Genomic DNA, 27490 nt, shown 5'->3' with positions numbered 1-27490 from the left:
ACACTGAATCACACAAATATTCCATGTCATAACATAAGTATGTCTAATGGTTAAAAAAAAAAAAAAAAAAAAAAGTAGTCACGGAAACAAAATCCGAAATTCTTGATCCTTCCTCTATCCTATAACTCATCATTATTGCTCAAGTGTTCCCTTTTCTGTTGGTAACCTTGTAAGACTTGAAATTAGTATAGATTGTTTTTTATTTGGGTAAAATATGTAAGTAGTAGGTGCTTTATCTCAGGGTTATTTGGAGTTTTGAAAGTAAAATTTTGTCAACTCACATATTGGGCTAAATAACTCCTTGAGAAGCAGTGTGCCAAGCAGTTAATATAGAGAATTTAATTTGCTTCTTCTGAGTTTTACCATTGAGCTTTCTGCGGGAAAGCTCTCCCTAAAAACACACTTTATTGGCTCTAATTAAGAATGCATCCAGTAGTGTTCTCTCAGGCTTTGGATGCCTGCTGGCTTAATTTTTAAGCTTCTCCATTCTCGATAAAAGTGCTGAATTGAATTTAAAAGTCTATTCCTACAGAATTACCCCTTAGTGTGCACACCACTCATGCTTCTGTAGAAAAGATTAAAATACTATTTACTACACATGGCAGACATTGTTTTTAAAAAATGAATGGAAAATGAGTCTATAGTTTAGTAATAATTTTGAAATGAAAGGTTATTTCGAACATATGGCTTTTGTTTTTTTGGTTTATTTTTACCCTGCACCAAGACAAGTTATTAATGGAGCCACAGAATATAAGAAAATAGCTGTTAAAAGTCTGCAAACAGATTCATGCCCTTTGTTTTTAAAGGCTGAAAATGTTATAGTTATTTCTTTATAACCAAAGTGTATATGATTAACCTTGGGATTTTCTCATTAAGTAGACATTACCCTTGATTAGATTCCATGAGTGTTTTCCTTCTCCATTTTGCTGATTCCATTAATAAAGAAATGGCAACCTTTGGTGCCCTTAGTGACTAGTCCTAAATGGATTGGTTTTGTTTTTGTTTTTGTTTTTGTTTTTGTTTTTGTTTTGCTTTCAGGAAACTAGTCAATATGGTGCTGACTGATTATATTCTTTCTACAATAGAGGCAGAGATTTTGTAAGCCAAATTATTTACTTAATTATTCTTCAAACATATATTGTATCCTACTACATGGCAGATACCCAGTTAAACTGTGAGCATATAAGAAGGTAAAAGTCTAATAGAAGAAAATCATCACATAAAAAGAATCATTTAAAAAAATTATTAAAATATTAAAAGAGATAAAAACCATATACAGTGAGGCACAAATGATCTAGCAACCAGCCTGGGCTCAGAAGAATCATATTAGATTGAAAGGCAAAGTCAGGACCGAAGAGGTTAAGGCTGAATGGGTTTGGCAACATAAAGATCTGTCAAGGCTTTAGGGCGAGCACGGGCACAGGTTAAGACATAAAAAGAAAGAAACAATGGAAAGATCAATGTAAACTTTTATTAAATTTAATACTTTTTGCTTTCAACTAGATTGAAGTACTTACTTGGAATGATTACAGTGATCCCTATAGGGGCACAAAGTGCTCCAATTTCTAAAGAATCACCATTTGTGATGCAGAGAATAAGTAGTAGTGAGGGTCAAAGTGAGAAAAGGAAAGAGAAGTGAAGAGACAGTTGGAATAGTCTAGGAGAAAAATGATGGCTAAAGAGGTCAAATTCAGGTGTAAGGACCTAGTTTATACTTTTATTTTAGCCAGAGGCTTCCATTGAGGTTAACCCTTAAACTGTCCCTGCTCCCCTTCCCCCAAGGGACTTAAAAACAAGTCCTGGAAACCAGCTCCAGGTGTGAAGGCCAAGAAAAACAAGGCTGTACCCACCTCGAGTCTAGCCCTGAAATAAGTACAGTCATCTTGGCAAAGCAAAAGCCGGCACCTTGCACTGTAAGAGTGGGTTAGCATAAGAATGGCCATCCTGAAGGCCGGGAAGCCATTTTACTGAGTGTCCCTAACCAGCCCACAGGGCGCACGTAACTTGGGATAAGAGAAAGTAGCTAAATCCTAAAAAACAACTTAATCATATACCACCAGGGCGGTTAGGGGGTAGCGCCACAGGGACTAGATGTTAAAGAAAAACAAATAGTTAACTTGCAGAGATCACAATCCTGCAAGACAGGAGTCTCCCTTGGTTTGCAAATGTCCTGGTGATTTACAACAAAAACGGCTATCTCTTCAATGGCCCAATTTCCAGAGACAAAGGGCTCAGTTCCTCAAGGCCTAAGGTTGCCCTCCCCACCATAAAACTGAAGGAGGCTGAGGAAGAAGGAAATGTAAATAAAGTTAAATTTCTTTTAAACCTAAATCTCACTTAATTGCCAGGATGGCGCCAGGGTGATGCTGAGGTGGCAAAAGTGTAAACAAAGTTAAACTGTCAAAGTGGGGCACAAGATACGTATGTAGCCATGAAGAAGTGCCTTGAAAATGCTATATAAACCCTTGGCTTTGAGTGTTCGGGGTCCTTGTTGACACCCACTGTGCCGGGCGGATACTTGGACCCCAGCTAGCTGGAAATAAACCTCACTGTGTGACTTGCATTATCGAGAGTGTTCTCTGTCTAATTGAGGGGTGGTCGACTCCGTACCCTAACACAGGATATAATTTGAAGCTAAAACCAACTGGTTTTACTGATGAAGCATAAGGATATAGTTTGTGAAGGAAAGACAAGAATTAAGCATGGCCCTGGGTTTTCGGCGTGGGCAACTGAAGGAATGTGGTGCCATTTCCTACGGAAAGAATGAATGCAGGAGGTACAAATATGTGTGTGTGTGTGTGTGTGTGTGTGTGTGTGTGCACACCCATGTGCCCCCATGTTAGGGTGGAAGAAAACTAAAGACGCTGTTTGGCTATGGTACATTTCATACTCTGGTGGAGTGGTCCTTAGTTGTAAGACTGTAATGATCAATGGAGAGTCTGGATGACATCACCTGGGGACTCAGTGTAAACAGAAACATAAGATCCAAGAACTGATCCCCAGAACATGTTGACATTAAATACCAAAAAAGGAAGGAGAATATATGTATATATACAATACAAGAGTGTTCAACCATAAAAGAGAAGGAAATTCTGCCATTTGCATCAACATGGGTGGACCTTGAGGGTACTGTGCGAAATGAAGTAAGAGAAAGACAAATACTCCATGATCTCATTTACACATGGAATCTAAAAAAAAATCAAACTCACAGAAACAGTAGACTGAAGGTTGCGGGGTGCAGAGGGGGGATTGAAAGAAATGAGAAGATGTTTGTGAAAAGGTAAAACCTTTCAGTTATAAGAGGAATGTGTTCTAAAAATGTAACATACAGTAATAGAACTGTAATAAGTTAACAATACCATATTGTAAAACTGAAGTGTGCAAAAACAGTAGATCATAAATGTTATAACCACAAACAAAAAATAGCTTCATCAGGGGATGGATGTGTTAACTAACTTTACTATAATCACTTTCCAATATACACATACATCAAATCGTCATGTTGTACATCTTAAACTTACACAATGTTGTCAATTATATCTCAAAAAAGCTGGGAAAAACTGAAAAATTGGCCCGAAAATGTGACTGAGCAGAGTCAGTGAAAATGGTGATACAGCACCTATGTGAAGGAAATGTTCTGAAGACAAGGAGATAGTAAACTATGTCAATTTTTTCTCATAAGCTCAACTAAGATGAGGCAAGAGAAGTCATTATTGAGTCTGGCAACATGGAGGACCTTAGTAACCTCAGAAAAATCAGTATTAGTGATTAGTAAAGTAGAGGGAATGAAAGCCATTGGAACATCTACAAAGCTACAGAGAAATGAGAACATAAAGACATTAATGTGGCATTTTGCTGTATGGTGAGGACGGAGAAATAGGGTGATAGCTAAGGAAAGTGTGAGTCAAGACAGGGACTTTATGGTGAAAAAATATTTAATAGAACTACTTACATCATTAATATAAGAAATAAAACAGCAGAAAGACTTAATCCAGTGGTAAGTGGACACATTTTGAATGCAGAATAAAGGCAATAATTGCCAGAGTCCTTCTCATGAGTACATGGGGGAAGGATCCCGTGCAGAGTGAGGAGGCTAGACTTAGTGAACAGCAACAATTCATCCAACTGAGCAGTCAGAGTATCAGACAGATTAGCTGAATGAATGGTAAATATCCCAAAAATAACAGAAGTGATGGTGAAGAGGAAAATAGTGCTAAATCTTCAATGAATAAAAGAGTGACCAAGAGTTTGAGAGATGAAGACAGGGAAGGTGAGTAGGGGAATGTTCTGATGGATTCTTTCAAGGAGATGCTTTTTTGAGAAAGGAAGAGGGAGAAATGTGTTAGAAGAAGAAATGAGGAATAAGTAGTTAAGTATATCCCACTCCCCTCCATACTCACTATCTATTCATAAGAGACAAAAATAATAATATAACCACCCCTTGAGAAGGAAGACATGTCCTTGAGATGAGCCAGGTTCAGTTAGAAAAACAAAGTGAGGAGGACACTTCCAGAAGAGGAGAACATAAGGGACATTTACCTTATAACACTCCGAGAGTTCAAACAAGGAGGTGAAAGGGTTTGGATGGATCAGAAGTAATAAAAGAGTCTCATTAGAAGATTTGGAACATCATATGGGTGTCACATTTTGGACAATAATGGATTTCTTGAGAGAACTTTCTGATAGTGCAGAAGGTAAAGAGGCATACGAGGCAAAATGAGATTGGGTCTGATGGTCTCTCTGGGGACAACAGAAATCTGGTTCTAAGATAGCATCATTTTGGGGTGAAGAGGCTGGAGTCTCATAGTCTGGCAGTGATGGGGTGCATTCTTCAGACCTCCCTGCTAAAGAAAACGTTCTAGTTAGCTGACAGCCTCCAACTGTTTCACCTTAGTGATCCACCATAGTTTTCACACTAAGGCCACACTCTTCTGGGGCAACTGCCAGCCAGACCTAGCAAGGTAGAAGTCCTAGGGACAGGCCATTTCTGCCAAAAGCAAGACTCTGCACTGGGCCTCCTTATGGGCATAGTCAAAACTTTTCCGGGCTACCCAAACCTCCTTCTTTCCCAACTTTCCCACAGATGTCAAAATTGTTTCCAGGTCTGAGGCTTTCCTTGACTAGGTCTGCCTCCTTTCCTTCCCTCTTTCATAGGCATCTCCCACAATAAGCCTCTCACACTTGTAACTTGGTTTAGCGCCCACTTCTGGGAGGACACGAAGGGACCCATTTGGGGAGGGATGGAGAGGCTGAGCTGGAGTAAACTTGTGCTGGATTTTATTGGGAACTCTCACAGCTCTTGGAGCTCTCTGGACATGTTATGATCAGGGATGACCTGGTTTACCAGGGATGAACTCTACGGATGTTCCTGCTATTAACCCCTGCTATCTGTGATGTGGCCATCAAGTTAATGCAGAAGTTTTTCTATCCCTATGTACTTCATTATCCTCCTTGTATGCCAAGCTAGGAATGCTACAAAACAGCAAGCAAGTCAGGAAAAATGTATTAAGGGCTTACTCTGTAGCAAGCTTTGGACTAGAGGCTTGCTCACTGCTTCAGAATACTTTCACTGAATACCAAGATACATGGGGCACCATCTTGAGTCAAAATCCAGGCCAACACTTGCTTTTAAAAAATCATTTACATCCTGCCTTGCTTATACCAGTACTGTGTCTGTCTTAGAGCAAGCATGTTCACAAGCTGTCATGTCATATAAATTCTCCCTGCTATCTTACTGACTGGATGCTTCCAGCTCCTCCCAGCTGCATCTCAATTTTCCTCCTGGAATGAAGCTAACAAAGGGTCTCTTTCTCTCCATTGCATGTTGCGAATGTTTCAAAAATGACAACATACCTCCAGGATACTGGAATACATGAAAATTGGTGCCTTCATAAAAGGAGTTTCTGATGTTGTCCACTTCAGGGTTTCCTGCACCTAACAGGTATGTCTGCCAGTTTCCCAGTAGACAACCCAGCCTGAGTGAAGGCAAAACAATGTTAGCTCCTAGCTCATGAGAAACAGAGCTGTGGGTTTTGGGTTCCTTTGAATTCTTGTATTACTTATTTGACTGGTTTTTACCCTTTTCTGGGATGGTTGTTTAGAATCTCACACCTCGACACCCCTTTATTTTTCCCTTTAGTCAAAGGCTTAATAAGGAGCAAAATGTGTCTCTGCATCATAAACACATTTTAGAAGTTAACAGGAGTCCCTGGCCCCTGCTAAATGCTAACCAAATGTGTTAAAATCAGCAGTTTGATGTTGCCCGTAGAGACAGCTGGGGAAGGGGAGGGGGTTTGAGGGAATGTCTCACAGCTGGAGAACCCAGCAGGAAATGACACTATTGGAGCCTTGCGACTAAACAAACAACAAAGTGAGAGAACAGAGAGAAAAGAGAGAGAGAATAAGAGTATGGGAAACCAGCCCAGCCGGGTCATAGAAGTGGTAAGGGGATACAGATGATACAGCTAAAATTAAAAATGATTAGCTGAGAACTGTCTAATTACTGAAATTAAATATAAAATCCACTAAGTGCTTACTATTCTAACTCCTGTGCATATGTGCTGTGGTATAATCTAAAAGTTTCATAAACTCACTTCTAAACACTTAGCAGTAATTAACTATAGGCTTCAACCAGAAAGTTGCAAGAGCTGGACAGTTGGAAATGCCTTCTCACCTGCACGTGCCACTCCTGGGAATAGAATACAAGAACACAACATGTCAACAAAGGTAGGTCTTAGTATCAGCATTGACTCTAATAACAAGATTTTTAAACAATGGAAATTGCTGTATAAATCATATACTACTAACAAAACAAAACAGTACAAAGAATATTTGCATTTAGGAATTAATTTCCCCACGTTACAGGATGCTGAATGAATCTTTTCATGTTGTCTTCTGAAATTCAATAGATGGTAACACTAAAGAAGAATGCTACTTTTATCCTTGCCAAGAATAACAGAACTAGTTTGACCGTTATTAATCCCCACCACCGACCTAATAGCTTCAAATAGGGGAAACGAGGAATTCTAAAAGGTGAAAAAAAAGAGAGCTGGTCGGAGATTTTTCTGAGATGAAAAGTGCAAAGACTTTATCCCCCCTCCTCTCTTCGGGGAAGAGGGCACCCTCCTCATCAACTGATTGAGAAGGGTCTAAGAAAGTGTCCATAAAGTAATGTCCCTGTATGAAGGGAAGCTGGCATCCCTCACCATGCCTAGATGTTTGCTGAGTTGCAGACATTTGTAGTCCAAAACCACTACACCCTCCTGAATGAAGGAGGATATAGGAACTCTCAGGAGTTTGATGTGTCCATTGGAATTTCACATACACAATCATAAACCCAAGATCTGCCTCTTATCTGGAGAATTCTAAAGGTAGGATTCTGGCTAGAGCAGCATGTGATAGCAAAGCAAACACAGACTGCCCAGAAAGGATGCATGAATTTCTTGAGAATTGAGAGGATGCCTTAGAAGATAAGTAGGCCATCTTCAAGGTATGAGACCTTGGGTTCACCACCAGCAGTAGGAGCAATAGGAACAGACAGAGGAGATGAACTAGAGAGTGCACTGCCCTTACTGGGTACACGGCTGGTGATCCCGTGCATCCTCCAAAGAATCCATCAATGTACCAGACAAAAAAGCCAAGATTTAGATACCTATCATGGGAAATATAATAGCTACATGATATATATATATATATATATATATATATATATATATTACATTAAAGACAAAGAAAAGACCTTTTCTCTTTTTTCTCTAGTCTTTCTCCTTCCTCTAAACCTATAAGATATAGGAAGATTCACAAGAGAAATTAAACCAAGAAATAGCAATGAAGAATATCATGCTGTATACCCCATTACAAGACCCCAAGGTACAACTCAAGCCTGCTAGAGAGAGGGGAGAAGGTGAATAGGATGTGAGATTGAACTTGTTGTGTATACTGGCCTGACCGGTCATAAAATATATATATAATTATTGATTATTACTACTTTAAATATAACAAATAATATGCATTTAAAATACAAATATGATTGATTATGAATGTTAATATTATATTATATATAGTCTTAATTACCATACATGACACAATTTTCTTTTTTTTTTTTTTAAGATTTTATTTATTTACTTGACAGAGATCACAAGTAGGCAGAGAGAGAGGGGGGAAGCAGGCTTCCCACTGAGCAGACAGCCTGATGTGGGGCTCGATCCCAGGACCCTGAAATCATGACCCGAGCTAAAGGCAGAGGCCTAACCCACTGAGCCACCCAGGCGCCCCATACATGACACAATTTTCTAAGTGAAAGTACCGGAAAGCTACAGTGTATACACAAAACAAATTTAGAGGTGGGAAAGACAGCAATGCTCTTGCCTTTTTAAGGTCATGATTTTTAAAGTCAAGGAAATAAAAGGTTTTTTATGTGTGTATTCCCACTGAGTTCATCTCATTTACTATATCAGTAATATACAGCACTGTGGGAAAATTAATAATTTTCAAGAAAGTGTGCTACTTGGGCTATGCTTTCTGTCCTTTTGTAAATTCAGGTCTTTTTAGCTATGAGAAGATCCACTGTCTGATCCCAGAGCAAGGAGATTTAATTTTACAATATCAAGAATATAGAACTCCAAGGAGCATTTGGAATATGACAAGTGAAATATTCTTAAACGGTGCTTCCCAAAATGTGTTGCATAGAACTTTATAAGATGCTCTCTCCATTGCAAAAAAAGAGATACAATCGTATAAGTTTGTAGGATTTGTATTTGTTATCTTTTGTCTTAGCGAGTCACAATTCATATTAGAATGTCTAATTTGAGGAATGCTTCCATTTTTTAAAATTGCTCATGTTTAATCCAGTACATTTGATATGCTTCCCAATATTCAGTCTCAGTACCACAGAGAGATCCGATGAGCAGCTATGGAAGAAACCTTTGGTACAAGTGCCTTGTCTATGAGTTCCCTCTGGGCACAGACAGCAGTGGGAAACACAACTTTCTTTTTTACATCTTCTTTCATGGACACTGATTTAGGGTAATAGGAAAGTGAGAAGGAAAAGAAAAAAGGCTAATGAAAGGGACATAACAGAAATTAGTAAGGATGAAAGTGAAGAGATTCCAAGGGAGGCAGAAGGTGGGTGTTCTTCTTTCCTGAAGGCTGAGATACTGCTTCAAAAGGTAAACTTCACAAGTGAAATCACGACCACAAAAGAGAAACCTCTGGCCCCAGCCTGACCACTGCCAAGGCTTCATTCACCAAAAAGATTTTGAATAAAAATGAAGTTGACCCAATGGTTGGAACATGGAAGATGAGCAGAAGGCAAAGAAGTATACATATTTCAAGCAAGCAAGATGGGGATATTATTTAGGTTTGGATATGGGGTTGGGAAGGGAGAAGGATCTCACAATTTTCTAGAAGGAAAATATTCTTACTTTTCTCTCTGGGGAAGATAATCACTGGCCTTGGTTGCAGGTACTATGTAAAGTAAGAGTTTAAAATAGAACCAAGGAAGGAAACAGAAAACGCTCCAGGGTGGGCTGAAAAACTGCCTTGCCAAGCTCCATAGAGCATCAGTATATCAAATGAGCATTCAAGGTCCAGATCTGTCAATTCTACTCCTTCCAAAAGGAATAGGTTCTTAAAAATGCATCTATGCTATATTTAAATGAGGGAAACCTATCAGCTTCTCTTCGGAATTTACCGGTGGAAAGCCGCTGAGGGTTTTCCTTTGTGAAAATGACAAATAGCAGGGTTTGTCATTTAAGATATGCCATTACCTAAATCTTACTGAAAGGAAAGTGATTTGCATCAATTATTGACTGTATTTAAGGTCTGTTCTAATTTTCCCCAAACCACAAGAACCTCCAGTCTCCAATATTACCAAAGGGCTGCAGGCCACGAAGAGAGAGGAGGGCTTCCTTTAAGCTCTTCGGAGTGGCTGTGTTCCCTTCTTTTCTCCTCCCATTGTGAGCTGAGGAGTCCAAGATCGAGGTGCCAAAACATTGGGTATCTGGTAAGAGTAATTTCTGGGTTCATGTGAGGTCATCTTTTTTGCTGTACCCTCATCTGGTAGATGGGCCAAGGGAGCTCTTTGGGGTCTCTTTTAAGGGCACTCTTCTCATTCATGAAGGCTCCACCCTCCTAACCTAGTTACCACCCCAAGGCTCCACCTCCTAATACCCTGGCATAGGGAATTAGGTCTTAACATAGGAACTCTGTGGGGGACACAGTCTACAGCAGGCTCCAAAGTCAGACTTTCTGGGTTCATATCTGTAGGACCTCAGCAAGTCCCTTAGCTTTTCGGGTTTTCTTTTCCACATCTGTAGAGTGGGGATAATAATGGTAAACATTTAATTGGGTTGCTAGGTTAACTAAAATGTTGTATGTAAATCCGATAGCACCAAGGCCATCAAACCTGTCAATGGGTGACTTGCTGACTAGTTAATCCTAACTTCCAGCCCATTTGTACCATGCCGTCATAGGAATCAGGGGAGTGTCACCAATAAAAGCTTCTGAGACACCCACGCCTTCTTTGGTTTAGTCTTACCTTATTTTTGTTCCTCAAGAAACAGAACAAAATAATACCCAGACCACTGAACTGAATGACACTCAAGCAAAATATTAGATCCAAGCAAGACCAGTAGAGATCAAGCAAAATGGCGGGAGAGGAAATGTTACGAAAGATGACTGAAAGAGAAGTAAAGAATGAGGAGCCACGGCATCCCCAAGGAATCAGAGCAGAAACCGCCGGCTAAATGGGGTTGAGGTTTAGTTCAGGGCAGGGCAAAGGGGCGCAAATCAGCAGGTAAAGTGCCTGCTTCCCTTGGGCACGGCAGAGCCCTCAATAGAATGGAGGGACACTGTGTGTTTAGAGAGAGAAAATGGGAGACACCATGTAAATAGACAGGGTCCTGACTGATCAAAGTGCGATTTACCATCCTTCCCAGAGAGAAGAAAAAAAATCACTGAGGCCCCCTGGTGGGTGTGCTAAAGCAAATACCCAAATACCCGAGCCAGGAGCTATTGGAAGAACACACTCTTGCTTTGATCACAGGATGAGGCTGGAAGCAGCATTTTATTGGTTACACTACATCTTATCTACCCTTTATTGATGCCAAACCACATTTCTTCCCCATTAAAACAGAGACCATTTTTTATTCTAGGCATCTTTTCGACACGTCCTTTTCTTTTTTCTCTTCCCTAACCAGGGCTCAGTTTGAGGAGATCACTTTCCAATATAAACTCTGCAAGTAATGTCGGGCCTCTACAGCTGGTAAGGCTATGCTCTCCCCATAAAGCAATGCTGAGCACAGCACTTTGAGCAGACAACTCCTTCCCGGTAGCGATGGGGATGTGGTAAGTCACTCAGGGCAGTCTACCCAGACAACGAGAATAAAAATTTCTAAGCCAGACTCGGCAGATATTCGATGTGGCCCTTGTCACTAAGTTTATTTTCTCGAGGCGATAATGGGAACCGTGCATAGCTAATAAATTGGCGTGTATTCCTTTCTTTTGGATTATCGACAGTGACTTAGAATGCCATTCTATGCAGGAGACAGAATAAATGCTGCCGTACAAAAGTGATGGCCTAGCATTTGTAGTACGATTGATTTTTCAGAAGAAAGCGAAGCTATAAGGCAAGAGAAGAACACAGCCAACCACTGGTTGAAATGTCTGTCCCCACATGAATAAGAGATGAAAGAAGATCAGTAAGTAACTCCATCACGAGGCCATTCCTGGCACCTGCCAACTCCGGTATCTGTAGAAGTTTTGATTCACGGGTAGAGATGTGAATATGTGAAATAATCAAGCATGTAACTTAGACTTTAAGTATTTACAAACAGCACCAGCAAACACTTTGATGGCATTCACGACGAGTTGGACGCTATTTTCAGCGCTTTCCATGTAGCATCACATTTAATCCTCACAACAGGGAAGTGCTATTATTATCCTCATTTCAAAGAAAAGAAAGTCGAGGCACAAAGAGGTAAAGCAACATGCCCCAAGTTGCACTCCTCGCAAGAAATTGTGGAAGTCCTAAGGGCTGCTCATAAATATTTCAGTTCTCCTCGGAGGCCCGTGATAGAATTGCACTTAGGTAGAATCTCTAACAGCCACTGTTCGATCCACCATGTTCTCTTTGCTCTGGCGTGGTTATCACGGAGGTAGGGACTGGGACGAAGCCCAGGTTTCTGAGTGACCGTGATGATCATAGGCCTCCCGACAACCTGAGTGGAACATTTAATAGGAGCAAAAAACACGGTGTTAAGCCTCTGCAGCCTTGAGAGCTGTCTGTCAACGAGCATACCCCAGCCTGTCCGGGCTGGAGAGTGGCAACGCCGGCATGTGAACCCAGGCAGGGTCCCGGCTCTAGACCACTGTGTTACACGGCTGCCCGAGTGTGAGGTATTGCCTGTACGCCGAAAGAGCTTGGTGTCTGCTGGAAATGGGCAGACACCACAGAAGCAGCCAAATAAGAATGTTAAGTAGCACATGATGGATTTAGAAAATGAACAGCATAGAGTAAGTAAACGGGATGTCAGAGAATGGGAAGACCAGGGTAGCAAGATAGGTTGGTCCAAGCCCACTGCGTTGAAAAGGTAAGAAACCCATTCTGATTAGCTCAAGTCAATTGGCGTGAGGTTATACATCTCTTGGAATCTAAAGTAGGGAAATTGGAAGAACTGAGCCACCTGTGAACTAAAAGTACACCTGAAAAGTCAGCAAACTTGTGTTCTCAGAGGTTGCATGTCCTCTCTTATCTCTTTTTCTCTTAGCTTTTCTTCTGTTTCTCAGCTGTACTCTTCCCCTTGGCCCAACATGGCACCCGTCTCACCTACTAGATCCATCTCTACCATGACGGAAGAGGCTTCATGTCACTTAGTGCAAGTTATTGAGAGACAGAATCTGCTTGGCTCAATCAGTTTCCCTTTGGCCTGATATGACCTCTGGTTCAATCACCTGCCAGGGAAGGGATCCCAGGGTTCACAGGCTAAAACAACCCCTTTGGCAGAAATGGGATGAGAGAATAAGTCTAAAGAAAAAGATGTGTGGTCAGCAATGAAATCAAGAATGATTTAATCAAAGAAGTAAGAACTTGATTTAGGTGAGCAAAGAGGAATACGGCTAGGGTTCTGCAGGAAGAAGCATCAGCTCGTATAAATACGCAAATGCTCCTGCAAGCTTGTAGGCAAGGAGGAAGCCAACAAGGGCTAGGAGGAGCAAGCTTAGGTTGCTCAGGGGCAGGAGGCTGCAAAAGTGAAATGAGTCATCAACAGATAGTCATCAGTGACCTTCACCTTTACCTAAAGTTTATTTTGTAAGTGTGCTCTTCTGACAATCTGGGCTGTGATTTCCAGGCCAAAGAGTATATATCTTTTCTCTGAACTATCCATTTCCGTCATACGAACATTTCTTAATCTCTTTCAATGATCTCCTATGTTTTATAGAAATTGATATAGAAGTTAATAAACATTTCTTATACCCTCTACAAGAGCGTCGGTTACCTTAAGGGAAGGGAACGTATTTTATACCCATTCCTAGCACCTAGCTCAGTCCCCTTTACCTAACAGAGTTTCATAAATGTTTTTTTGGATAAGATAATTAAAAAATAAATGAATCTCACTTTAGGAAGAACAAAGAGCCAACTGACTTATGTGGCAACACCAGAAAGACTTCAAGTTCTTTGAAAAGCAAAGAACCTCTAACATCTTAGGAAGGAAAGCTCTTAATTACTACCCTACTCCCCACTGTTCGTCCTCTGCTCACTAACTAGTCTGGAGGTGCTGGGGGCCTCCCTCCATGCTCCTCAAAGTTAACAAGCCACTTTTCAAAATAATGTATTAAGTTTTAGATATCTGAATCAATTCATAACCCCATAATATCTATTATGAGATTACTAGGTCATGTGTGAATATAATGGCTGGAAGTTCACAAATTTAGTAACATCAGAAACTTCTAAGCCATCATCTGAATCTCAGCTCAACCTGACCTTAGGCAACTTACTTTACTACCAGGAGTGAAAAATCAGATATAATAACATTTACCTCATACATTTAGTGTGAAGATTACGTGAACACACACATAAAATTCTTAGCCTAGGGATGCATAGTCGGTGTTAAGAAATACTTGTTCTCTTCCTAGTTTCCTCTTTCCTTTGATGAGAACTGCCTTTTGCTAAGCCAAGTGATGTCTCATAACTCTGTGCCATATTGCTCTTTGGACAGATGGACCAGCTGCAATTTAGACTGCTGAATAGAACCCCCAGTGCTAAATTGTACGGCCACTCAGGCCTCAATGGCCTTTGATCTCTCCAGAGTGCTTCATCTCCTCTGGTCAGCGACTGTGCCTCCTAGTCACTCTGGAATAACAGAAGGTCAGAGGAGGGCCCCACACTATTGCAAGTGACAGACTATCTGAGGCATTGCAATTTGGCTCATTCCCTGTTATGACAATGATGGTAACAAGAACTGAAAATGGCACAACACAAATGCATTCCTGAGACCAAAATTGTAATAAAAATGGGAAATTTTACAGGAGCTGTTATCCCCAGAACAGGCTTCTCATTGTGATTGTGTGAATTTTTGTTTTTCTTTATTTCTTGTTTTTTTATAATCTTGTGTTCAGATCTTGGTATTGGCAGTCAGTGAAAATTGTTTGGGCAGTCAGGAAAACAATGATGTTTATCTAGTAAGTAGGTTATAAAATTTGAATAGACCAAGGCAACAAATAAATGCTAAAGATAGTTTCCTTTGCAGAATTAATTTTCCTAAATTATACTTTTGACATATTAGGAAATAAGAACACATCAAGATCATGGTAAACAAAATTTGCATCTTGTAAAACATACACTCTGTTAAAGCAGTAGTTCTCAAATGGGAGCAAAGCTTCTCAGTTTGGCCCCTCTGCCCACATATAGCCACCCTCAAGGTGATATCTGGCAATATGTAAAGATATTTTTCATTGTCACAGTTGGGAGGGGAACGTCACTAGCATCTAGTGGGTAGAGAGCAGGAAAGCTGATAAACATCCTACAGTATACAGGCCAGTCCTCCTCAACAAAGAATTATCCCACCGAAATGTCAATAGTGATGAGACTAAGAAACTTATGTGAAAAGAAGTCAAACTTCTTGGCTTTGCTTAAATCCAATACCATAACATTTCGTTATCAAATGCTTCTGCATCTCATTTCCTTGGGATTTATTAGAGGAACATTGTTTTAAAAAAAAAAAAAGAAAAACAGATAAAATAAAAACTTATAAAATAGGAACTAAAAAAACTTAATCTGAAACTTTTCAGGAGTCAGTATGAGCCACATAAGCAAACACTGTATTATTCGCCTTTCTCATTAATGAACTCAATTCCCAACACTTATATTTTGCTTTAAATAGCACATTCAATTTTAATCATCTCATTGGATCTCCTCAAAAGTACTGTGGGGTAGATATAATTGTCTACAATTTAAAAGGGACCAAGTAAGATTCAGAGAGGGTAAGTACTTGTCCAATGAAACACAGGTAATAAGAACACCACAGGAACCAACGAGAAAAATGAATGTTTGGGATCAGGAATGCTGAGCTTCCTAACGTCTCCCATTCACTAGCCACATGTCACTGTTTCACCCTGTGAAACCCTGGCCTCCGCACCTGCACAGTGGAAGTGGTGATAGCTAGCTCGTGGTGGGGGAGGGGAAGGCTGGTCACCAAAGGGACTGACTAAAGCCATGGATCCTAAACAAAGGAAAACAAAGGAACTCACCTTATATGAATTAAGACACAGAGGCGGTATAGTGCCAGGGCCCAAGCCAGATGTTCTGATTACAAGTCCAGTGCACTTTCCTCCATCCCATGAGGGCCCACCATGTTTCCTAATACTGCAGGAATTGACGTGGTAAATTTCAATAGCAAATGTGTATAGCTTGCCTAAGGAAAAGAAAAAGAACAAAATAAAACCCTTAAAATCACTTAGAACTTTTTTACTTTCAACTGTGTATTGTTCAAAATTGACAGGAGATTTCTTTCTCAGCCAGGACAAGATAAGGAGAAACTTTCCATTTTCCATGATTGAATAGTGTGCGTTTTTGTGTGTGTTGGGGGTAGGGATGGGGAGAATGAAAGCATCTCAAAACAGTCTAAGGCAAAAAGGGACTTAATCATCTTCACTGAAATGAAGAGAACATGCTTTTATTTGTTCAGAGGAATCTCATACCAAGAGAGTATATTTTTCTCAAGCATCCAGCAAATCTTTGGGGGCCTGAATCAAAAAGAAGCAAAAATTAAAAAGAAAACTTGACCCTGTAATTCTACTTCTGGGAATCAACCTGAAGGAAAAATTTTATATATATATATGTATATACATATATATATGTGTGTATATATATATATAGTATATATACATATGATTTTAATATCCAACACACATAGTATCATCAGTATTATTCTATAAATTATGTAATCTTTTATAAACATGAAAAATTGAAACCAAATGAAATATCCAACAAAAGGAGAATAGTTAAGCAATCATTAAAAATTATGGTAAAGGGCAGTTATAACAATACAATTAATGCCTGCTAAAAACAGTGGTTAAGAAGAAAGCAGAAACAAAATTACAGATACAAAATAAACTTAATTTTGTTTTGGGGAAAGTCTAAATAAAAAGATAGGAAACAGTCTAATATGTTATAGTGGTAAGGTTATAAATAATTTTTTATCTTTCTTATTTTCTACTTCCTAGCTTTATAAAATGAGCATATATTCATGTTACAATAACAACAACAAAAAACAATAAATATAATGGCAAAGCTAAGATCACTTGAAAAAAAAGGAGTTGTCTTGAAAAAATACATAGAATTTTATGTGGGGAATTTGCTACTGCAAATAAAATAGTTCAGTAAGGCAGGGGGAAGAATGACTTGATTGTTACACTATTGCAAAGCCCTTAATACCAAATTCCTCTCAGCCCATCAATTTCACATTGATTTCATCTTGACATGTAACATGCCCCTCAGTTCTACAATAAAAGAAGCCATGAAATATCAATGGTGACTTCTAGAGGACACACATACACATGTTGATTGAAGATTAATTTCTCAGCAGGGTGGCTCATCATCAATATCCTGCCTTTTGTGTGACATAGGTCAGGTGACCTTAATGATTAATAAGGGAACCTGCTTTGAGTTGGCTCTGGGTTTCCAGGAAGTATGAGTTATTCTGAAGTAAGCTCCAAGAGGATGCTCTGGTTTGACCATATATTTCATTACAGAGCATCATAATCGAGTAAGGGATTATCTGAATGGTCTGAAATGCCACTGAAAGCTACCATATGTATAAACATACTGATGGCTGATTCTAAATATGGGGAAATCTTTCTGGATGGTATATACTACCTGTTAACCTCGACTATGTCCCATGATATATCTTTTTCACCCTTTTCTTTTTCCTCCACACATAATGTTCAGCAAAACTTTTAAGAGCACATGACCATGGGGGGAGATAGATTAAAGAAAATATTTAATCAAATGATCCAGATGATTTAATCAAATGGGCTAAATCCAGTAGGCATTTCAGTTTAAAAAGAAAGTTCAGTTCAGTTCAGTTTAAAAAGAAGTATAAAAAAGTCTCATAGGGGCACCTGGGTGGCTCAGTGGGTTAAGCCGCTGCCTTCGGCTCAGGTCATGATCTCAGGGTCCTGAGATCAAGTCCCGCATTGGGCTCTCTGCTCAGCAGGGAGCCTGCTTCCCTCTCTCTCTCTCTCTCTGCCTGCCTCTCCGTCTGCTTGTGATCTCTCTCTGTGAAATAAATAAATAAAATCTTTAAAAAAAAAGTCTCATAAATCCTCTTTGAGTGCTCTTTTGGATTATGCTGCAAGGTGTTTTTTATAACTGTAAGGAATTAATATATCATAATTATAAGATCTGGCTATATGTAAATTATGCCAGTTACATCCTATTTTATGTGATAATGCATAATAAATGCCTAGCACAGTGTCTAACACATAAAAAATGAAAAATAAAAACAAAAAAGCATAGATTCATAGCAACAGAAACATGAAGACAGAACAGATTTACCAGCCACTTTTTGATCAACATAATGAAAACAATTAATTGGTCCAAAATATCTACCCTCTGCCATGGTTGTGGGCAGATCTGTTTTGGGCAGTCACAATGACCTCACTTTCTTCCCCACCCAGAAAGGTCATCTCCATAATATGTGAACTTACTTTCCCCCCAGTTCTGCACAGTTTTTCAACCAAAGACGGATATCTGTCCAAAGTTAAGTCAATAAGTTACTCTATACATGACTTTGGAATTAGGATAGAAAGGCAAACAGACAAAAAACAGAAAAAAAGAAAGGCAGCCAGTTGCTATAGGTGGCTTTAGAAATGAACAGTGTGAACGTGGCCATCCTCTGTCGTGTGAATGAGGAGTCAGGAAAGGCTGCACTGGAGTATATGTGGAAAGAAGTCTGATTAGGCCCAATACAAAGACCTTCTTCCCTGCCCAAGTTATGATCCAATTGGGAGACTCAGGATACTTGTTAAAATCAAAATAGCCCATTTATTTCAGAGATGGTTTGTCATGGCTTTAGGTATGACAGAGCTGCCTTCCCAGTTCATACCCCAGATTAGGCAGACCCACCCAGCACAGTTATTCCCCTGCAGGTATCTTCCAGACATCTTAAAACATATGTCATAGAATATTACGCAGCCATCAAAAAATGAAATCTTGCCATGTGCAATGATGTGGATGGAGCTAGAAAATATTATGTTAAGCAAGATAAATCAATCAGAGAAAGACAAATATCATATGATCTCATTGATATGTGGAATTTAAGAAACAAAACGGAGGATCATAGGGGAAGAGAGGAAAAAATAAAACAAGACAAAACCAGAGAGGGAGACAAACCATAAGAGACTCTTAATCACAGGAAACAAACTGAGGGTTGCTGGAGGGGAGGGGGCGTGGGGGATGAGGTAACTGGGTGATGGACATTAAGGAAGGCATGCGATGTAAAGAACACTGGATATTATATGAGACTGATGAATCACAGGTCTGTACCTCTGAAACCAATAATATATTATATTAATTAATTGTATTTAAATTTTAAAAAATTGTATACCATAATGGGATGAAGGAACAGAGCAGAATGTATGTCCTCTGTAAGCAGACAGGTCTCAAAATTAAGGAAGAGGCTGAGCCAAACATGCCCAGTGTATTCTTTCAAATCTAGTTAGATACGTTAAATACATCACCCCTTCCCAAGAAGGAGTGAGTGAGAGGGTTGAAAGTAGCCAGGAGTCTGACACTAACAGAGCTCTTTCGACATGGAAACATGGGATTGTTGGATTGAGAGTATGGACTAGATTCTATCTGGGTGGCTCTTAGATTGCATGCCCCTAGTATCCTTCTCATAAATTTTCCTCTAGCTTAGATTAACTTAAGTTGGTTTCTCTTACAATCACAATCATCTAAAGTCAACTGTTTGCAATTAGCATTCCATGTTAAACTCCCAAAGGACACTGCCAGTGCTGGTGTCCCAGCAAAATTAGTTCTAGTCTCTCCGTGTTTTGTTCTTATGTTAAAGGTGAGAAGGTAGGACTCATAGAGATAACATATACATGGCTCTAACACCGCTTGCTTTGGGCTTTAATGAGCACCATCATTAGAAAGACAGAAGGAATGCTGAGTCTCAGAAACTCTCTCACTTATAATCCATTAGTTGTGTTACACTGGACAGAAAGCAACAGAAAAGAGTTGATGAAGCAGAAGCTGAGAGATAAGATCTACAGGCCTCACCAGCTACAACGTGAAAGCACATCAAAGCACTAGTGAGACCAGTCAGGGGACACTGTGGTGAGGCAACCCATGCCTCTTAAGGATGCCTCTTAAGCATCTATTCCTCTGCTGCTGGTAGTGTTGGCAACTGACAGCTTATAGCTGGGTCCTCTTCCTAGGATTCCCCCTTTACTGAAAGAGAGTTGCTTTCCCCAAGTTATGCCCCTGCTCCAAGAAGAGAATGGGACAGCCAACATCCAATGACTGCTGGTGAAGGGGTATAGAGACCTGGCTCCCTTGTCTGAACTCTAGATGTTTTTGAAGAGCATTCCCAGGTTCAGACTTCCCCCAAGATATGCTGAGGCTCCCTGTGTGACCACTTCACAGTTCAACCTCTCTCTTTGCCTAATCTTATTTCTCTCACTCCCTTCCAGATTTATTCCTAAAACTACTCCCCAGTCAATTTCTTGAATACAAAACTCTACCTCAGAGTCCATTTCCTGGGGGACTCGATTTGTGACACCCAGATGTTCAGAAATAAACAGTATCAAGGGCATTATAGACCTACAGAGCTTTCTACAGTGATGGAAATGTTTCATAGCTGTGCTGTCCGGTAACCACTAACAGCACATGACTATTGAGCACTTGAAGCGTGGTACTGAGAAAATTAAATTTTAATTTGATTTAATTAACTTAGGTTTAAACATCTACGTCTGGTCAGTGGCTACCATACTCGACAATGCCAATCCGAATATTAGGATAAAAATCAAAATTCAGCATCATGCCATGATCCTACCAAAAGCCTAGGAAAAGAAATCAAACACGGTGGGAAGGGGTTACTAGGTACTGGATACAAAAGAGGACAAAAATCCAGGCTGTTTTTTACTTATCCAAGGTAATATTAGCCTCATTATTCAGCTAAGAAAAGGTGGCTCTAAACTGGTACCAGGTCATACATGTGGTAAGTAAGAAAGCCAGAACCTAAAAATGACTCTAAAGCTCATCCTCCTTTCAAAGTGCTCAAAAAGCAGCAAACCCAGTCCATAAGTAAGCAGCAAATATCTGCACATATTCTTAAGCCTTAATCTTTCTTCTCTTGTTTATGATTCTTAATTGTGCATAGCGATGTAAGAGCAATTATGTGGGAGGAACTGCTAGATATCCGGTGAGTCCTACCTGCCACCCATTAACTACCTACCATGTGTTGGGTGCCTGAAGCAGATACTGACATGAGTGAGAAATTAAGTCATAACTGTAAGTTGTGGTGAGTGAGACTAACATCGTGCAACCTACCTGCTGACTCTCCATATTGTGGAGCCCTGAGGCATAGTAACCGCTCAAAGGTACTACATACGGGCAGGTATAAATCTGGCTAAGATGGTAGTCATCAGTTCCTGTATTCCCTCTCCTCCTAGAGAACTGCCTGCCTCCTGTGCACAGGAGTGACTTCTGGGAAGGGAGGAGGCACTCCTCCCAGGGCGGGCACACCAGTCGTGTCAGAGTCTGTGTGAATGGCACCCCCCTGCATGAAGCTCTATTAGTGCACAGTTTTTCTCGGACCCACACTAATTCCTGTTTGCCCTTTTTTTTTTTTTAAAGAATGGGGTAGAGAGGACTCCTGGGCCGATCACAGCAAATTTGCAGTACAAAAGAGGTGATCAAATAGAAATGTGCTTTCAGCTTGAACCAAACCAAAAACAGACAGTGGAAGTGGAAGTCAGAGGTTTGAACTGCTTTACTTCTCCCAACGTAAGCTTCAGCCATTAGCCTCATGGCTCTGAGCTCCTTCACAGGTAATCCTGGGCCACCTATGTAGACAGCAGTCTGGATCATTTAAGGAGATCGCAGCCAAGTAAAGATGGCACAGCAATAAATTATTGCTGTTCAGTGATAACTTCTATGGAAAAGGGATGTGCAGATGCTCATGGGAGCACAAGGAGGGACTACTCAGAGCTTCTCAGGTGCCTTCTTTTAGAGCTGTGTTCAGTGAGGTAAGAGACAAAAAAGCTACTGAACAATAGCTTAGTGTATGTGCCTGACCCATGGTATGTTCGTGGGTGCTCTTAGCAGTCAACCCCAGTGAAGCGCTTCTTCCAAAGGGGCCAGATTGGTCAATGAGTTTTTTGTACTGGCCCAGCCTAAGCCATCTATCAACCAAGCGAAGGGAAAACATGAGATGTATGTTTCAGTCTTCCATGCTATATCCAAATCCATGCTAGAGCTTTACAATCTCCTTTCTTCCAACAGATTAAGTATATGCACAAAAGAAAGTATGGCCAAAACGGTTCTGCAAACCTCCTTTAACTCATTAATCATGAAGCTGGGCAATTTCAAAGTTGACCTTAGAGCACCTAAGGTCAGTACTAAATTTTCCACATAATCTGCATCCGCAATCCATGAGGGAAGACTCAAGCATGGACTTCTAAGGGCCGAGATGGTTCCATTCATCACTGTATGATCACTGCCCACCATGCCAGGTAGCCCACAGATGCTCACTATGTATTAGCCTTCCTTCTCCAGACAGTAGTTCAGAATTTCAACACACATTTATAAACACTCTTTGTGCCCCACATCATTCTCAGAGCTGGGGCAAGGGGGTGGGGAGATGAGTAAGGCATGTTGCTCCTTTGCTCTGCATAAACACAGGGCGCTCAATAAATGTTCTCTGGATTGAATTGCTGACTGAGTGGTTCCACAGGAACAGGCTCAGAATCATCAAAGAACTCTGAACAGAAGCCTCCAATCAACTGAATCCAAAAAACTGATGTGAGATATAACCATAGGATACTGATAGACACATGGCTTGAATTTCTCAAGCACAGTTGTGAGCACTGTCTCAGTAGACCTATGTGGATTTATTTCTTCCTATACTCACCCCCGCCCTGGCTTTTTTTGGAGCTGTGAAGCCCAGGATAAAGTTTTCTGTCTATGGTCATAGGATACAGGGAAACACACAGATCTACACAGGGCTTGAACTGACATCCTCCGTTAGCACCACGCTTCCGCCAGCTGGGCGCCCCGCTCACTGCAGATGGGCCCAGATGGATTTGCTATCACGTTGACACAGCTTTACTGCATGCTCTTCCGTATAATGTAGAACTGTTCTTCCGAGTTGTCGGCAAACAGCATTGAAATGGACAATTTCTGGATTTCCCGATTTTGTGAGCATATCTCTAGATTAAAAATTATGGAGGTTATAAAGGGTCCCCCCCCCTTAGTACTCTGGTCTATAAATCATGCTATTTACATTTGTTTGCCCCTAATTGTCCAAGGCAAACTGTCCTTGTCACTGGGAAATAAGGATGAGTGGTCACACAGCGGCAGAACACGGGCAATCACAAATAGGGAAACAAAAACGAGCAACAAGATGAATGTACTGGAAGCAAGCGTAACAAAGAGAGGCGGCAGCGAGCACGGACCATTGCTTCGGCCATGCAGCCAGGGCCTCTGTGCATAAATGCTCAGCAGGCTTCGGAGGGAGAGCTGGAAATAAGTTTATACCTGAGGCCAAACAGACTGTCAAGTCAACTTGAGGCCAACAGAAGCACAGGTGAGAGGAGGCTGGACGTGATTGGCAGGGGCCACTCGGCACTTGCTGCGTCACATCCCAGACTGTCTAGTCTCCTCAAAGAAGGAGGTCTCTTGCTACTGAGCCAGTGTGGAAGGCCTGTCCAGCTTGCCTCTCTCCTGAGCCTCCCGGGTCCCAGACAAAAACGAAGGGGCCGTATAGAAAAAGCTAACACTCGGGGCTTGGGGATATGTGTGACACACACCAGCAGTGGATCCTGCTCTCTTGTCACTAGTTCACCTACCAGAGAGGGGAACAGTCCCCTACACAGCCCCCAAAACCGCAGCTGCCAAAATTTAACTTGTTTTGAAGCTCACGCAACTTTGATGTTTTCTGAACCCAGCCAGGCGCTTCATTAAAGCACCATGGAGCACACCAGCTCTGTTTTCCCTGGGGTGAGCTGGACGAGATCCAGGCTAGAGCACCAGGCACACACAGGCAAAATTATACAGGCACGGAGGTAAACCTCGTTATCTTCCCAAGACACACTTTTACCTGCTTTAGTTAATTGTTGTATTTGTGCAGGGAGGGGCGTCCTTTCATCAAAGACCTGTTTTTGAGAGACGGGTGGTGGTCTAGAGTCTGTGGGAGCCTGTCCAGTCAGAGGCTTACAACTGAAAGGGAGGCCCAAGCAGGACAGGTGGCCGGGAACAGCGCTTCCTCCCACGCAGGGGAAGGTGATGAAGAAAATTCAAATTTGGGGAACCCTTTGTTTTGTTTTTGTGGCACCAAATAGGTGCCACAAAACTGACACTTTGAGAACTATAGCTTATTGTATTGGAATCAGGATTATTTGACCTTAAGATCATTGACAATTGAGGGACAGCAGTTGGGGGAAAGAGGGGAGAAAAAATGCTTTGAATTCACTGCCACGCTCCTGAGACTTTACACAGTATAGTATTTATGTAAGGAGATGAGTCCCTTCAAAACCATATGATTTCTTACAACAATCCCCAATTCCTTTATTCATTCTTTTGTTCTCTCAACAGTATTTATTTTCTATATACCAACCATTGTGCTATACTGTAGGAATATGGCAAAAAAAAAAATAAGATAAATATGGTTCCTCTCTTTTTATAGCTAACCAGTTAAATACGTACTAAAGTGTGATATTTTTTTTTTTTAATGGAAGGGTATGGACAGGAAGCAATGTACACATATGGATCACAAGCCAAACTTATTTAGTGAAACATGACAGCCTTTCCAAAAAGATGTATCACCAGGACATCCGGGTTATGCTGGGATGATTAATGGTCCAAAGTCTCAGGGACTTACAAGTTCCATGCTAAGCCTAGATGTCCACTGTAGTATACCAGGGACCTCTGTTGGTCATGGTTACTCAGGGACCCAGGCTGAGAGAACAGCCGTCAACTCCAATGGTACCAAATGCTAAGGCAGAGGGACAAGTACCTCTGAGGGTCTGGCATTAGCATCTGAAAGTTCCACCTGTAAGTGCACATATCACCCTCCTGGATTCCCTTTGGCCAGGACTAATCACGCATCCCATTGAAGTAGGAAATGCAATCATCCCAGGTGTCCAGTAATGACTTGTACAATAAGTAATGACTCCGGATCATGAAGCAGAGGGAGGTCTGGGGCCTGAGGAAAAGAATTCCAGACATATACCAAGACCACAACATGTGTGAAAGCCATCTAATTCCTTCTTGGAGTGTACTTCTCTTCTCTAGACACAAGTAATTACACACCTGCCTCCAGACTAGACTGTAAGTTCCTAAATTCATACTTCCTAGCAGAGTGCCTGACACAAAGTAGATGCTCAGTACAGACTTGGAAATAAGGAAAACAAGATTGTCTTCTGGACTGGATGTAACAGATCAGAGCAAGAGCTTGCAAAGTTCACTGCAGAACCATAACCACCTCTAGGCCAAAACAGATACTTGCTTGAAGACTTCCTGATCTGCCTCTATCCCACTCCCACTCAGAAAGAATTGAGCCCTTCTTCCTTCTTACCCCAAATATAAACTGTTCAGGTAATTTAAGGACCTGCAATACCTTTGTCTCTTTCATCCTCCTAGATGTTGAGAGCTAGGTCCCATCTTAATTGTCTGTGGAGCTATATAGAGACCAGTGCCTGGCACATGGTAGGGGTTCAGTAAACATCTACTGGATGATGGAATGGATCTGAATTAAAGGTTATCAACAGAAGGCTGTTTGGACTGCAATGGAAGTGTGGGGAAGTCAGGGGTCGATAGAAACAAACACCCATTGCAGTGGCGGGGATGTCTCCCATGAGTGTTGCAAGTTATTGTAACTATAATATAACAAGTTATTTTAAGTTGGAACCAAAACACACCAGCAACTTCCTCTACTCTAATGTCATGCTTACATATGACATTTGAGACGCAAAGTGCCATCAGCCTTCATAGACATCCTGGTCTCTCCAACACACCATTTTCTTTCCTCTTCCTGTCTGCCCAGACTCTACACCTCTGCCAGAAGCCAGTCCACGATGGCCACAACAGCATCCACCTTGTGTCTGTTTCACATGTGGATTTCACAAATGACTTCATGTCTCTTATTTCACCATCCAGAAAGGCAAGTTTTGTGGCATTCAGCCATAAATAATGATTTGTTGTCACTATCAATCAGAGGAAGAGAAAAAAACAGTGTGTTGTCTTCACCTCTCCTTCAGGTTCAATTTTGCAGAGTTGCTGAGATGCTGTTCAGTCTCCTCTCTCTCCCAGCTCCACTGGCCTTAGTAACTGCCCAAAACAGCAGGACTCCAGGCAAATACTCGGGCTTGTGACCAGAGAAATTTGAATGGAATGTCCATTTTCATGCATTTGAGGTGAACCAGGCTGCTCTAATTCTCAAGAGTCATACGTTCTGCCGGGAGACCCGACCCCATGGCGGCAAAGGCAGCCTGTCACTGTCACCACGGTTGCCCCAGGAAGGGCTTACGAGCTGCAATTTTTCACACCATTAATGCATTGCTTACACCAAGGAGCACAGCTGGCAATCCTGGGATTGCATTAGAGGCTTTGGTGAAAAGCCCTGAGACGGAACTATCAAGGAGGAAGTGAAGGGTGATCACTGCGACTCTACCAGCTAACTCCATGGGGAACCAGTACTACTTACACATTTACCAGAGCTCTGCTTCTGATTGTAATGGGGCCCTTGACAAACGGGGGGGATTTTTACATTGCCACACTTTAGTGGGACTAACAGGATGCCAGCATCAGATTTCAATGCCTTTTCCTGATGACCCACGCATAATAGCCTCCTGTGCATGGGCTTCAAGTATCCAGGACTCACTTTGCAGCTGATCCTTACATGTTTCTAAACATGCTCGTCATCAGACAGCTCTATACACCCTAACTTTGTATCATAAGCCTTATGGTATTGTTAATGGTTAAGAACATTTCCTTTCCAGTTATACCGCCTGGTTGCAAACCTCCATTCCTTCACTTGCTAATTGTAAGACTTCAGATAATTTACCCTCTCGAAGTCCCAGATTCCTTATCTTTAAAAGAGGGGTAATAAGAGCAACTACTTATGGTAAGGATTAAATGAGAAAACACAGTGCCTGGCACGGAAAATGAGAATGATTTTTTTTTAACTGCCCTCCCCCCCTTTTTTTTAAAAATAGAACACATGTTAGGGTTTCATAAAACGGTGAAATGATTACTAGGTAGAAATTACAGGAAAAAAAGATTTCAGTAAGGTATTTCTTCCCAGTGTCAAGCACTGCCCAGGAAAAAAGGACATGTCTTCAATAAATATTCAGTGAGGACCTACTATTATATGAGCCACTAAGCTCCAGGTAGATAAGATGTCTGTCGCTGGATGTTTTAAGTGTGGGATGGGCAACCAACCGCCTGGTGAGAGCAGGACCCAGCAGAGTGCATCCACCCTGGAAAAGCTAATGCAACCTAGGGAGACCCTGGGGTAGGGAGAGTTTTAATCAGATTTCTAGACCGAATAATCAACTTGCACCCACTTGCATCAGCCTCAAGTTGCGTGTGGGCCACTTCATTCTGATAGGTGTCTATATTAATAATGAAGGATAAAACAGAAGGGGGTTGGGAGAACAGCAGGAAAATTACATAATTGCCTATTCCAAATTGCTTGAAAGACTTACCTGAAGAAACATACATTATAATTAATGCCTCTGGGTTCCATTTAAGAAAATGCTGGAA

General features: G+C 41.1%; 1 long non-coding RNA gene across 1 annotated transcript in view; it reads right to left on the bottom strand.

Annotated features, from left to right (window-relative positions):
- LOC309846003 overlaps window positions 1-27490 on the bottom strand; it is a 162424-nt gene that overhangs the window by 3561 nt on the left and 131373 nt on the right. The window contains exon 2 of the long non-coding RNA XR_014301671.1: window positions 15748-15911. This is a non-coding gene — a long non-coding RNA (uncharacterized lncRNA). The remainder of the gene's footprint in view (window positions 1-15747; window positions 15912-27490) is intronic.

This window comes from Mustela nivalis (genome assembly GCF_964662115.1).
Source record: "Mustela nivalis genome assembly, chromosome: 13".
Classification (NCBI taxonomy): Eukaryota; Metazoa; Chordata; class Mammalia; order Carnivora; family Mustelidae; genus Mustela; species Mustela nivalis.
The sequence above is the reverse complement of the archived record's forward strand: the minus strand, read 5'-3'. Positions and strand labels throughout refer to the sequence as shown.